Genomic DNA, 14,164 nt, shown 5'->3' with positions numbered 1-14,164 from the left:
CTGCTGTACGTAGGCGTTTGACCACCGCGTTGTGCCGCGCCTGATACATGGCACTGTGTGTCATGCAGTGGCACAACACATGCGGTAAAGTCTCACGTTGGTATCCGCAGACCCGGCAACGCTGATCGCGGTCGGCGGGACCCCACATGACCGAACCGTTGAGAGGTAGTAGGTTCAGACGCGCTCGGTGGATGAAGCGCCAGTCCGCGAAGTGTGTGAACGCTCCACTCCGCATGAAATGAGAACTGGCCCGATCCGCCGAGACGCAAGCCATGACCTTGCCTTGGTTGGATTGTGCATGTAGGGCGTTGTCGCGATCTGTGGCGAGGACATCTCGCAGAGACCGCATGACGCGGTTGCGATGTGAAGGCGGTAGGGTGACGTCGCCGCACGTGATGGTGACGTGGTCGGGGCTCAACGACCACGAAACGTGTAACCGCCGGGACGCCTTGCGGGCCTCCGTCCACACGGAACGAAGCTGTGTGGCAGGTGTGGACTGAACTCCTTGGAGGTCGCCGGACAGATAAGCCTCGAGTTCGAATCGGGTCGCCTCCCATCCGAGTCGTGTCGAGGCGATGCCATAGGCGTCGGAGAGTGCCAACTCGCGCAAGCACCGATCAGACGTCGTGAGGAGTTTAAATGCCGAGTCGACGCGGCAGATGTCGCTTAACTCGGCAGCCACAGGTATGGCAACTGCCCCGCCAGCAGAGCTCCCGTAGACGTAATGGGTGGACGCGTTGGTCGGCACGTAGAGGGTTCGTTTGACAAGTGGCCGTATAGCGTCGTCGAGACGGCGCCAGTCGGACTTGCCAAGTACCCCGCATCGCATTGCGAAGTTTAGGGCCGGGTACACGAAAGACTTCAGTGCATCGATGCGCTGCCAGGGGGCTAGTAGAGAGGAGAAGAGGGCCCTCGCTTGGCAGATGGCGTCGTCCACAGGTGAAGAACCGGTCCTAGCTGGAAGGCGGAAACCCACCGGGCGTCCCAAGAAACGCAGTGGCTCGGAGTTCTCGAGTGCTGAGACAGGGACGCCGGACACCTGGAATACGGTAGGACGCATTCCGACGGGGGTCATGCCACTCATATGCACAGTAGAGCACTTTGATGGATTTAAAGCTAGTCCAAGAGGACCAGCTAGGGATTCCACCGTGTCAATTCGCTGCTGTAGGAGGGAAGGGGAGTCGGCCAGCGGCGTGAGGTCGTCTGCGTATGCGAGAATTTTATGGTCGTCTTCATCGCCCTGTACGCCACGAATGATCGGGTCCACGACGAGGTTAAAAAGCAACCCCGATAGGGGGCAACCTTGGCGGAGACCTGATCGAATAGGTACCGGCTCTGTTACTCCTTCAGCTGCGACGATGAGGGTATTGTTATCGCGGTAGAGATCTGCGATTATCTCAGTGAATGTGTCTCCAGCACCAGCTCCCCGTAGAGCGTCGAAGAGGGCCTGATGGGGTACGGACCCGTAAGCATTGGTGAAATCCAGTAGTGCTGCACAGAAGTCCGGGCCACCAGCTCTTGCCGCGTCGAACTTGTGCTGGAACACATAATTGAGCTCGAATACCCCATCGTGCGGTAGGAAGCCCTTTTGGCAATGGGAAAGAACTTGATGGTCCGTAATCCATTTTTGTAGTCGGGCTGCCAAGCACTTGGCGTATAGTTTTGAGGCTGTACTTCCAAGTGCTATCGGTCGCCAATTACCAGGAATCGAAGGGTCCCCTCTCTTGTGAATTAATATTGTCCTTGAGGTCCGCCATGAGTCAGGTGTTCGACGGTGGTGAATACAGGCGTTAAACAGTGCAGACAGGAATTTAGCTTCTGGGTCGACGGACTTCCAGTGTCGATAGGTGAGCCTGTCGGAGCCAGGAGATGTATTCTCTGATTTGCGAAGCCGGAGAAGGACCTCGTCTGCCGAGAAAGACGCCATATTCACAGGTTCGGGGGCCACAGGTCGTTGAAAGAGGGTTGTCGTGTCAGCTGTGCGGTGAGACCAGGTAGAGCCCCAATGATCCTGGAGTTCCTGAAGTGGTATGTCGCAGGACCGGGGAGGACCTTCCAGTATCAGTCGCACAGCACGACGACGATTCCGGCGGTATAATCGCTGGATGTCCGTAGCATTCTCGGGGTTGATCGAGCGTGGGGACCGACCAGGTACTACGGGAGGGAGACGAACAGCCTCCGTAGCTATGGTAACGGCTTGTGTCCACGCCTGGTCACATATCGCCCAGGAATCCTGCGTTGGTGGATTACGCAGTGTGGAACGGAGTGATTGTACTTGCTGTGCAAGCAGAGCCGTGTTGTCTGGTGGCATGTCCATTGCCGGGTCATCCACTGGTACGTCAGGGGCGTCGTCATCGTTAACCGCCTCGTCAGGGTCATCGGTCCGTTCCGGGAGTGAAGATGAAGGGGAACTGGAACGAGAGGTCGATGAATCTGGAGAGATAGTCGGATGAGCTGACGTACCAGGCGTAACAGTTGTCTCGCCAGATGTGGATTGGTCGGGTGGCACGGGCGTTGGCGGTCCGGGATCCGAAGGTAGCGGTCGAGGCGTCGTATAACCGGAATTAGAAGTGGTTGCTGTGTTGTCCGGTGTGGAAGACGCTGTAGACCGTGAAGCCGACGGAGAACCGGTAGCCGAAGTGCTATAGACCGAACCCGTACTCGAGGATGGCGTCGATGTAGAAGATTTGCTTCCACGACGTCTTCGAGGCCGGGAAACGGTTTCTGTAACCTGTACTTCCTGTTGGACTCGGTGAGCTGCACCTGAAGGAGCTGGTCCGGGAGATGGTGTGGTTTCTGTGCCAGAGGAACTAGAGGGAGTCGCCGTAGGCTGCCGTGGCGGGCGAAGAGGTACAAATGGGGTGGACTCCTCTTGCGCATGCCGTGCCATGGTGTGCCGGGCCAAGGAGCGATCGCAATTGAAGCTCTTCGGGCAATATCGGCAGGGGTGGTAAGGCTCGTTCGAGGCAGGACCCGGGCAGTCGTGGCGGGCAGACAGTGAATTCAACCGGGCATCACAGGCGACGCACCGGTAGAGACGCCCCGTTGGCCGAACCCCGTGTTTCTGCTCCATGTGGGACCGCCACGCGGACAGTCGGAGCGAGACTGATGTGCGGGCTTGGCAGCCTGCGCAACAGGGATACGGACAACGAAGGATCCCAGGCACCGGCAGGTACACCGTCATGATGCCCTGGTGAATGACGGGCGGTCGGGAGCGAGGAGGGCCCGATGCTGCCGCTGAAACGCCAGTAGACGCGGGTGTGCCAGGACGAGGGCGCTGAGCCGGCGGGGGCGCCGGTGTGCTCGTCCCCGAAGGAGGAGCGGGACGCCGCCGACGGCTACCGGAACCCGGGAAGAGCGGCTCGACGGACACGGCAGGTGGCCGGCGTGGAGCAGACATGGCCAGGCAGGGACTTCTCCAGGTCCTCGAGGACGGACGTCCGGACAGGAAGGCCGGGGCGTCGGCGACGGCGAAGTGGTCACGAAGACCGGGGTCCGTTAGTGTCACCAGCAGGCATTGGCGACCGGACCGGGAGTGGCAAGCAAGAAAAGGCTTGTAGACTCTCACCACTCCCGGAGGGCGTCTTCTCCTGCTGGCTTGACTGGAACGCCCGGTCGGTCAGTGTCCACGTCCCCGTGGCTTGATGTCCGGTCCGGTAGGCTCCGACGACGGCGGCGATGAAGTGGTCACGAGGACCGGGGCCCGTGGGTGTCGTCAGCAGGCATTGACGACCGGGCCGGGAGTGGCAGGCAAGAAAAGGCTCGTGGACTCTTACCACTCCCGGAGGGCGTCTGCTCCTGCTGGTGGGCCCGCCGCGTCGGTAGATGGCCGGAGACTCCTTCGAAGGTGCAGCAGGGCCGAGGAACCAGGTGGACCCAGGAACAGCGTAGCTCCGTGCGACCAGGGGGGGGAACCTTCCAGGGCGGCCGGATCCCCGGGAGGGACCGTTCTCGACCTTTGGCTGTAAAGATCAAAGTGGGAGATCCACGTGTACTACACTTTGATCTTAGCCAAAAGGCCGAGAAGCGATGCAATTCATTAGCACGTAATTAAAATCCATTCTTTCACACCTCGTACTTAGTTCTGGCCAAAAGCCGGGCAAACAGTAGCAAAGCAATTCCGACGTCCACCCATGCACAACCAGCATTGTGCACCGACAGCGGCAGCGCTGGCTTCACGGCATTGCTTTTATCCCCAGTCCGCTTGAAGTTTCTAGTTTCGCTTACAAACATGTTAAAACTGAAACCTTCTTTTTCCCAGAGGTCGAAGCCACGCGTGCTTGCTTGCATGCGTACTCTCTATGCGCCCATGACGTCACACCAAATGCTTGCTGGCGAACATTATCAGGCATGTCGCGAGGGATGCTACAGCATTTGTTTTAAAAACTGATGCATAGTGTACATGTCCAACTCGAGCACCAAAGTCTGGAAGGAAGGAAAAAAAAAAATGACTGTGCAAAATGTGAATACGTCACCCATCCAACATGGCTTCTACGCCGGCTGCCCAAGCAACGCCTCTGCAACGACGCCCACAATCATCGGCAAAAAGGTGGTGCCTTTGGCTGCTTCAGCACGCTCAACATATGCCTTGCAAGTTCCGACGTGGCGGAACACCGCACCGAGGTCGACGAAGGTCCTGCCGTGAAAGGCAGACCCGGGAATGCGTGCGAAACGTCTACCGCGTGGGTTGTGAAGCCGGTGAATGAAGGATCATGTGGCAGAGGGTGACGGAACGTGAGTGTGCGACTTGACGCTGCGATGTCGTTCAAGCGTTCAACGGGCCGGCAGGTTCTGTCTGTCGTGGTCGAAAACGTCCGAGTTTTGCTGATTCCGAGGGGTAGGAGTGTACGAGGCGCTGGTGCGGCGCTCCGTCGATCGTGCCGGACGGACATGAGGCGGCCGAAGGCGGTCGTGAAGTGGTCGCGGAAATCAGTGGAGAAGTACTCGCCTGCGCTTTTCGTCGAAGACGCGCGACAGACGGTCTTCGGGAGACACGGGTGGTTGCACAAATGCGACCGTGCGTCAACGTGCAGCCATATTCGTGGATTATTTCGCCCCATTACGATAGCTTCGTCACTGCGCTCGCTGGTGTTGCTTGTTTTTGTTGACCTTCACTTGTGGCTCACACCCACTGTGGGGGATTGGCTGGTTTGTTGTTCTGCTTCTTCGACTTCTACATACTCGGCTTAGTGAAGCTGTGAGGAGTGACGAGTGGGTACGGAGGCAAAGCGCGCCCGGGGCGTGATCTCACGCGTCCTGGGGTCCACGTCGCTTCAGGTACGTGCGTGGTGCGTCCGAACGTCTAGTGCGCAATTTTCTTGGAACTTCCAGCAACTGGCAATTCCATTGAGGTGAGCGTGCGAGGATGTTCGTTGTAATTAACGAGAGCCAACGGTGGATGAGCTGGTATGAGATGGTGTTCAGAAATGAAGTGTTTGATCAACAAGGCGATGCCCGCCGTGGTGGTCTGATGGCCGTAAGGTACTCGGCTGCTGACCCGCAGGTGGTGGGATCGAATCCCGGCCGCGGCGGCTGCATTTCCCTGTGCTCAGATTAGGGTGCACGTGAAAGAACCCCAGGTGGTCGAAATTTTCCCATAATCATATGGTGGTTTTGGGACGTCAAACCCCAAAGGTCAGTGGACATAGGAAAAGCACATCGGGGCTTTGCCGCTCCACCGTACAGCAGGTGTGTGCGGAGTGGGTCCTGTGGCGTTCTTTGCGATTTTAATTTGTGATGGGGAATAGTGTAGATGCGTAGACGTGGCGAGAGCACGCGTCTTCAGGTTCAGACGCCGCGTGAAGATGTGAAATAAAAATGCCTTCGCTTGCCACTGCAACTGTAAACAGAAACACCAACCAAACCCCATTTTCTAGAGGCTTTTTTTATTTTTCGTTGCGAAACGGGTGAATTCGAAAAGCGGAAATAGCTTGGCACATACATACACACTTCTACACACATACATACATACACATCGCACATGCATACACATCGTATACACACTTCTAGCTTTCCTCCGAAACAGTAATGATAATTTCCTCAATAGTTTTATTAATATGAGTAGGAACGTTAAAAAAAATAAGAAACTTGAGTATGTACGTGTGAACATAACAAAATAAAAGAGACCCTCCATATATGAAATACACACGGAAACATTTATTTTCCCAGAGCAATCGTAAGTGTAAACACAGCTAGCGCACTCCCTGCACGCGAATACCGCGTCAGCCGGGGCGGCGTGCCGCCACCGTCTCGGACACTCGACGCACCCAAGCCGTTTACCCCGGTATCATGGGTAAATCCGAACACTCCTTCTATCATTGAATTTATTGTCGAACTCACCCCGCAGGGGGTGAGTGGGCCGATCCCGGAGGTAGTGCAATACCGGGCCAACCCGTGGCGGAGGTGAAGCAAGCTTCAAGCACTCCGCCGCATCACAAAAATAAGTTTAATATCTTGGATCCAAATAGGATCCGTATCAGATATTAAGCTGATAAGAACAGAGGTTTTCAAAAATGTTAGGAACATTTCTGACCGAAAAGGAAAAACTTGTTCTCATTTTTTGTTCCTTCAACCAGAAAGGAAGAAGGTGGTGTATCGTGAACTGTGTATAGAGAAGGTGAAAATAGGAAATAGCAGGGGAGAAAAAGTGAAAGGGGCGTGTGTCGTGTAGTATCACCTCTTATTTTTGCGATGTCTTTGGGAGGGTGACTTTGTCAGCACGTGGCCCAGCGAGTGACAGTCACTTTATGGCCACGTGTGCGCAGTACACTTCCCGAGAAGCTGCAATGGTCTCGCTCACTGCAAGCTTCTTAAGTAACCGGAGATATCTCCGGCTGCAGAGTTTTTTAAAAACTCTGTCATTTGCCGGGTCCCAGGAGCCAAGCATGCCGACGACGACTGCTTCGATCGTGACTCTCTGGTAGCGGCGGAGCAAGAAGTCCCGAACTGGTTCGTATTTTCGTTCCTTTTCCAGTCGGGCTGCCTCGAGTGCTTTGAGCCGGTTGTCAGAGGGCAGGTCACGTCCACGATGATCGCCTCTTCCCCCCTGGCGAGAACGAGGTCGGGGCGAAGGTTGGTGGTACCAACCGCTCTGTTCTCATGCGTGACCGTGAACTTCTTGCTGGCGGCTTGTTTCACCCTCGCCACAATCTTGTTGTGACGACTGGTGTAGGCCATGCTGTGGCGCATGCAGTGACCCAGGACATGTGGCAGCGTTTCCACTGCGTAACCGCACACACGGCACCGTTTGTCGGCGGAGGTGGTCCATGGGTTGGCTCCATTCACAGGTAGGAGGTTCAGGCGTGCCCTGTGAATGAAGCGCCAGTCGCAAAAGCGGGTGAATTTGCCGGAGCGCATGAAGTGGGAGCTGCTCGGGTCTGCGGCGACGCATTCCATTGCCTTCCCTTGATTGGGCATTTCTTGAAGGAAGCGATCGCGTGCCCGCATCATTCGGAAGCGCAGCGTTTTCACCACTTTTCGTCGTTTCTTTGACGTGAGAGTTTCCTCTCCGTCACACGTGATGCTGGTCCCCCCGTCTTCGAAAATTTCCCAGGTGACGTGTAGCCTGCGGGAAGCCTTCCGAGCCTCGGTCCAGACGGACTGCAGTTGTGTCGGCCGTGCCTGGAAAATGCCCTCCGTTTCGCCGCTGAGGTAGCAGGCGAGCTCCTCGTTGGTGGCCTGCCTGCGAATGCGCTTGGAGACAATTTTGGTTAGCGCTTCGAAGGCAAGTTCCCGGACCTCGCGATCGGCTGAGGTCAGAAGCTTGAAGGCGTTGTCCACGCGGCAGGCGTCACTTGTGTCTGCGGCGAGGGGGATTCCAGCTGCTCCGGCCGCTGCGCTGCCGTAGAGGTAGTTGTTTGCAGCGTTACCTGGAAGATAAAGAGTTTTCTTTATCAGGGGCCGGAGTGCGTCGTCTAGGCGGGCCCATTCCGCCTTGCCCACTTGTCCGCACCGCATGGCGAAGTTGAGTGCTGGAAAGACAAAAGTTTTCAGTGCATCAATTCGCTGCCATGGGGCAAGCATGGACTCGAGCAGGGTGCGGCCGACGGAGATCGCCTCATCGACCTTAGAGCGGTCTTGGAGAAGGCTGAACCCGACGGGGCGTCCTAGAAAAGATTGACTCTCGTAGTCACTGATGCGAGGGATCTCTTCTCCGTCGACGAAGAATTTCGTGTCCCTAGTGCCTACGGGAGTCCTACCAGAGAGGTGCAGGCTTCTGCACTTCTTGGGGTTCAGCCGAAGTCCCAGCTGGCCCGCGAGAGCCGCCACGACGTTGATGCGGTCCTGCAGTTTCTTGGGGCTGTCCGCCAAGGGGGTCAAATCATCGGCGTAAGCCAGCACATTGTGCTGCCTCTCACCTCCTTGGACCGCCCGAATGACTGGATCGAGCACCAAGTTGAAGAGCAGGCCGCTCAGTGGGCAGCCCTGTCTAATTCCGGCGGAGATTGTGACTGGGGCCGTTGTCCCAGCTTCGGCGACAATCCGGGTGGCGTTGTCTCGGTAGAGGTCTGCGATGATTGCGCAGAAGTCCTCTCCTGCACCTGCACCACGAAGAGAATCGATTAGTGCGTTGTGCGGAACTGAGCCAAATGCGTTGGCGAAGTCGAGAAAGGCCACGCAAAGGTCACCACCGCCGGCCCGCGCGGCGTCCAGGCGCTCCTGCAGCACGAAGTTGTGTTCAAACACGCCGTCGTGCGGCAGGAACCCCTTCTGACACCTCGAGAGCACGTCATGGTCACACACCCACTGCTGCATGCGGGAAGCTAGGCAACCCGCATACAGCTTGGAGATGGTGTTCCCAAGGGCAATGGGTCTCCAATTCGTGACCTCACTCGGATCACCCTTCTTGTGGATGAGGATGGTCCTCGTTTCCTTCCAGGCGTCGGGTACTTGCTTGTACTGGAGGCACACGTTGAATGCTGCGGAGAGAAAGAGACCTTCAGGATCATGTTCTTTCCAATGGCGGTAGGTGATCCTGTCACTGCCGGGGGCCGTGTTTTCGCATCTGCGAAGACGGGCCGCCACCTCGTCGCTGGTGAATCGGGCGAGGCAGATCTCTGTCATGTCGTCTGGGCGAGCCTTGTTAAGGAGCAGGTGGGTGTTCCCTTCCTTCGGCGCCCATGTTTCAGCAAAGTGTTGCTCCAGTCTGTCCAGCGGAATCTCGCAGAGTTTGGTTTCGCCCTGTACGATGATACGAACAGCCCGACGGCGGTTGCGACGATACAGGCTCTGTATCTGCTGGGCGTTGTTCGGGTTGGTCGGGACGCGGGGTTTCCCACCGGCAGGGTTGTCTGGAATTTTCGCCTCCTTCCTCACCGCCGATACGGCCTCCTCCAGGATGGAGAGGAAGTCGTCCCAGCGCTCAGCAGTGGCGGGCTCCCGAAGCAGTTGCCGGATTCGCTGGCTGTGTTCTGCGAGTACGCTTGTGTCGTCGATTGGCCCGGAGAGGGTGATCTCGCCGGGGTTCACTGTCTGCGGGGCGGGGTCCTGTGATTCGCCGCCTGCGTCGTCTATCGAAAGTCCCTCGGATGATGCTGGATGTGTGGGGGAGTCGACGCTGTGGGTGGTACTCCTGGCTGATGGACTTGCTTGAAGGTCCTCCTGTGCTGTTGCCAAGCTTTGTTGTGGTGCTCCTTGCTGGCTGGTCCTCTGAGTAGCGCGGGCTGTGTCTGGATCCTGCTGGAGACGGGACGAAAACCGTGACCCTTCTGGTGGTGACTGCTCCTCGCTGGTTGCTGATGGAATTGTCGCATCCCTGGAGCTCTGGCTTGGAGAGCAAGCTGTGCTGCCTAAGAGAGGAGGGAGAGGGGTAAGGGCCCGGTCCGGTGATGGTGGCCGGGAACGCCGTGGGTTGTCGTGGTCCGTGTCGCTGTGCGGTGACTCATGTTGCCTGAGACTCGGCGTGATGGAGGATGCATTTCCAACCTGTGAGAACAGAGAGGCACATGAAGACCTGATCCTCGCGGTGGCGGCCTCGCTAGGCGTGGGCGATGGGGTGCCCGTAGTTGCCGAAACCCGGTCAGGGATTTCCTGCAAGTCACCTAGAAGGGGGGAGGAAGGTGTGAGTGCCAGCTCTGTTGGTGCTGGAGAGTCCGGCGTTGCGCTCAGTGTCGTGCTGTCCTCGCTTGGTGATGATCCCGTTGACGTCGTTGAGTTGGAGCTCTGTGACGATCGAAGGGTCATTGTCCGTGTGGCTTGGTTGCCGGCAGCAGCGCGGGGGGGTCGGCCAGTCGGAGTTGCAGTAGGTGCCGCCCTCGAAGTCCTTGAAGTCGTTGGTCCCTCGTTCATGTGCTGTGCTTCCTGTCTTTTGTGTTTGCGCATGTGGTTGTCCAGTCCCTTCCTTGTTGTCATGGTGGCAGGGCATTGTGGACACTTGTGCCTGTTGAGGTCGAGGGGCGACAGCTCGTGTCTACCTCTTGCGATGCAGGAGTGGAGTGTGGGATGCAGCCCAAGGCCGGTCGTGGAGCATAGGGTACAGGTGTATGCCACCTTCACTTTGAGCTCATGCTCGTCTAGTAGATGCCGCACCAAGCTTTGTCGCCTGCTTGTCCAGCTGATCCCGGAGTACCGTACCCCACATTTGTCTATGGGGCAGGTGAAGCTGTGTGGGATTGGGAAAAAGACATCAAGGGTCTGTCCCTCCTTGCCTAGCTGGGGTTGGTTTTGGGCATCTCGCGGCCTCGGTGTAGTTGGCGTCCCGGTCTCCCCTGTATTCGGGGGACCTACCTCCTCGGACATCACCTACTGGTGGGCGAACACTTCTAAAGAAAACAGGATTATCACGGCAGGATGTACATCATTGTGAGAACACTTAGGCATCTTGAGAAAAAACACTTCAATAAAAGACGGCACTGTACACTTGAATGAGAAGTAGAAAGATGGAGAGGAGATAGAGAAAGAAGAGAAGGAAAAAAAAAAGGGGGTGGGGGTGGGGGGTGATCGTCAACCCATGTTTAAGTGTAGCTGGCGACCTAAGACAAAGGGGAAGAAAAGGAGGGATTGTGTGACCTCCTCCCCCTAGTCGGGGGAGAAGAGAGAAGAGGGGTGCGCTCGCCGAGAGAGGAAGAGGAAGAAAAAGAAAATGAAGAGAAAGAAAAAAAAAACCACGGCGTGCGCACCAGTGAGAGTCGCGGGCTACCCGCTACATGGTGAGTGCAGCTGGCAGCCCCAAGAAGGCAGAGAGAGTACTGACCGCCTCAGCAGAGAGGAGGGTACCAGAAGGAATTAGTAAAGAAGACAGAGGAAAGAGAGCGAATGAGAGAAGAGAAGAAGAAAAAAAAAAGGGAAGGCAGGAGAACCCGGTTGAGCGTGCCCTCTACTGACACGTGTCAGCAGCGGCGCTTCCGGAAAAAAAAAAAAGGAGCGTGCAAGAGTAGAGAGAAAGTCGCCTGGCTACATTGTTAGTGTAGCTGGCAACAGTGGGAGCGGGAGGGGAGCCTTAGCGCGGGCCACGTGGACGGAAAGTAGAAGAGAGGAGAGAAGAAAAGAAAAAAAAAGAGAGAGAAAAGTGAAGAAAGAGGAGAGAGCGGAGATGCTGCTTCCACGTGGTCACCAGCGGCGCTCGCTGGTGTCCAGAGTAGAGGCGTGCTCCGAAAAAAAGAAAAAAAAAGAGCGTGCAAGGAAGGCTTGCGCTATCTTACATCACTTGGGCAGATGATGCAAGGGCCGCTGAGCCAACTAATACACAAGAAAAAGGGTGCTTTTCAGACGGGAAGCTGCCGGCAAGGCCGGTTGGAGCAGCCCGTCTCGCCGAGCACGAGAACCCACCCCCCCAAAGGGGGGCGGAAAAGACAGGCAAAAAAGAGGTGTTTTAAAGAACTAGCATCTCACCAATGACCAGAGCCAGAAATCCAGGGCAGCAGGAACCAAGTGTCAGCAGGGGGGTCCAAGAATCCGCAGGCAGTCGTTGCTGGTCGCTCGAACAAGCTAAGGCATGCACACAACAACAACACAAGAAGAGACAGAGAAAGACACCGCACTAACCGGGCGGGTGGTCGATTGCTTCTACAAAGAGCAGGAGTAGGATGGACAAGCCAACACTACACTTTGATCTTAGCCAAAAGGCCGAGAAGCGATGCAATTCATTAGCACGTAATTAAAATCCATTCTTTCACACCTCGTACTTAGTTCTGGCCAAAAGCCGGGCAAACAGTAGCAAAGCAATTCCGACGTCCACCCATGCACAACCAGCATTGTGCACCGACAGCGGCAGCGCTGGCTTCACGGCATTGCTTTTATCCCCAGTCCGCTTGAAGTTTCTAGTTTCGCTTACAAACATGTTAAAACTGAAACCTTCTTTTTCCCAGAGGTCGAAGCCACGCGTGCTTGCTTGCATGCGTACTCTCTATGCGCCCATGACGTCACACCAAATGCTTGCTGGCGAACATTATCAGGCATGTCGCGAGGGATGCTACAGCATTTGTTTTAAAAACTGATGCATAGTGTACATGTCCAACTCGAGCACCAAAGTCTGGAAGGAAGGAAAAAAAAAAAAAATGACTGTGCAAAATGTGAATACGTCACCCATCCAACATGGCTTCTACGCCGGCTGCCCAAGCAACGCCTCTGCAACGACGCCCACAATCATCGGCAAAAAGGTGGTGCCTTTGGCTGCTTCAGCACGCTCAACATATGCCTTGCAAGTTCCGACGTGGCGGAACACCGCACCGAGGTCGACGAAGGTCCTGCCGTGAAAGGCAGACCCGGGAATGCGTGCGAAACGTCTACCGCGTGGGTTGTGAAGCCGGTGAATGAAGGATCATGTGGCAGAGGGTGACGGAACGTGAGTGTGCGACTTGACGCTGCGATGTCGTTCAAGCGTTCAACGGGCCGGCAGGTTCTGTCTGTCGTGGTCGAAAACGTCCGAGTTTTGCTGATTCCGAGGGGTAGGAGTGCTATGGTGGCGTGTACGAGGCGCTGGTGCGGCGCTCCGTCGATCGTGCCGGACGGACATGAGGCGGCCGAAGGCGGTCGTGAAGTGGTCGCGGAAATCAGTGGAGAAGTACTCGCCTGCGCTTTTCGTCGAAGACGCGCGACAGACGGTCTTCGGGAGACACGGGTGGTTGCACAAATGCGACCGTGCGTCAACGTGCAGCCATATTCGTGGATTATTTCGCCCCATTACGATAGCTTCGTCACTGCGCTCGCTGGTGTTGCTTGTTTTTGTTGACCTTCACTTGTGGCTCACACCCACTGTGGGGGATTGGCTGGTTTGTTGTTCTGCTTCTTCGACTTCTACATACTCGGCTTAGTGAAGCTGTGAGGAGTGACGAGTGGGTACGGAGGCAAAGCGCGCCCGGGGCGTGATCTCACGCGTCCTGGGGTCCACGTCGCTTCAGGTACGTGCGTGGTGCGTCCGAACGTCTAGTGCGCAATTTTCTTGGAACTTCCAGCAACTGGCAATTCCATTGAGGTGAGCGTGCGAGGATGTTCGTTGTAATTAACGAGAGCCAACGGTGGATGAGCTGGTATGAGATGGTGTTCAGAAATGAAGTGTTTGATCAACAAGGCGATGCCCGCCGTGGTGGTCTGATGGCCGTAAGGTACTCGGCTGCTGACCCGCAGGTGGTGGGATCGAATCCCGGCCGCGGCGGCTGCATTTCCCTGTGCTCAGATTAGGGTGCACGTGAAAGAACCCCAGGTGGTCGAAATTTTCCCATAATCATATGGTGGTTTTGGGACGTCAAACCCCAAAGGTCAGTGGACATAGGAAAAGCACATCGGGGCTTTGCCGCTCCACCGTACAGCAGGTGTGTGCGGAGTGGGTCCTGTGGCGTTCTTTGCGATTTTAATTTGTGATGGGGAATAGTGTAGATGCGTAGACGTGGCGAGAGCACGCGTCTTCAGGTTCAGACGCCGCGTGAAGATGTGAAATAAAAATGCCTTCGCTTGCCACTGCAACTGTAAACAGAAACACCAACCAAACCCCATTTTCTAGAGGCTTTTTTTATTTTTCGTTGCGAAACGGGTGAATTCGAAAAGCGGAAATAGCTTGGCACATACATACACACTTCTACACACATACATACATACACATCGCACATGCATACACATCGTATACACACTTCTAGCTTTCCTCCGAAACAGTAATGATAATTTCCTCAATAGTTTTATTAATATGAGTAGGAACGTTAAAAAAAATAAGAAACTTGAGTATGTACGTGTG

At 55.9% G+C, this 14,164-nt stretch overlaps 1 pseudogene; it reads right to left on the bottom strand.

Annotated features, from left to right (window-relative positions):
• Positions 1 to 6,348: 6,348 nt before the first annotated feature.
• LOC142766351 (U2 spliceosomal RNA) lies at positions 6,349 to 6,527 on the bottom strand (annotated as a pseudogene).
• Positions 6,528 to 14,164: the final 7,637 nt, after the last annotated feature.

Source organism: Rhipicephalus microplus, chromosome 6 (genome assembly GCF_043290135.1).
Source record: "Rhipicephalus microplus isolate Deutch F79 chromosome 6, USDA_Rmic, whole genome shotgun sequence".
NCBI classification, from domain to species: Eukaryota; Metazoa; Arthropoda; class Arachnida; order Ixodida; family Ixodidae; genus Rhipicephalus; species Rhipicephalus microplus.
The sequence above is the reverse complement of the archived record's forward strand: the minus strand, read 5'-3'. Positions and strand labels throughout refer to the sequence as shown.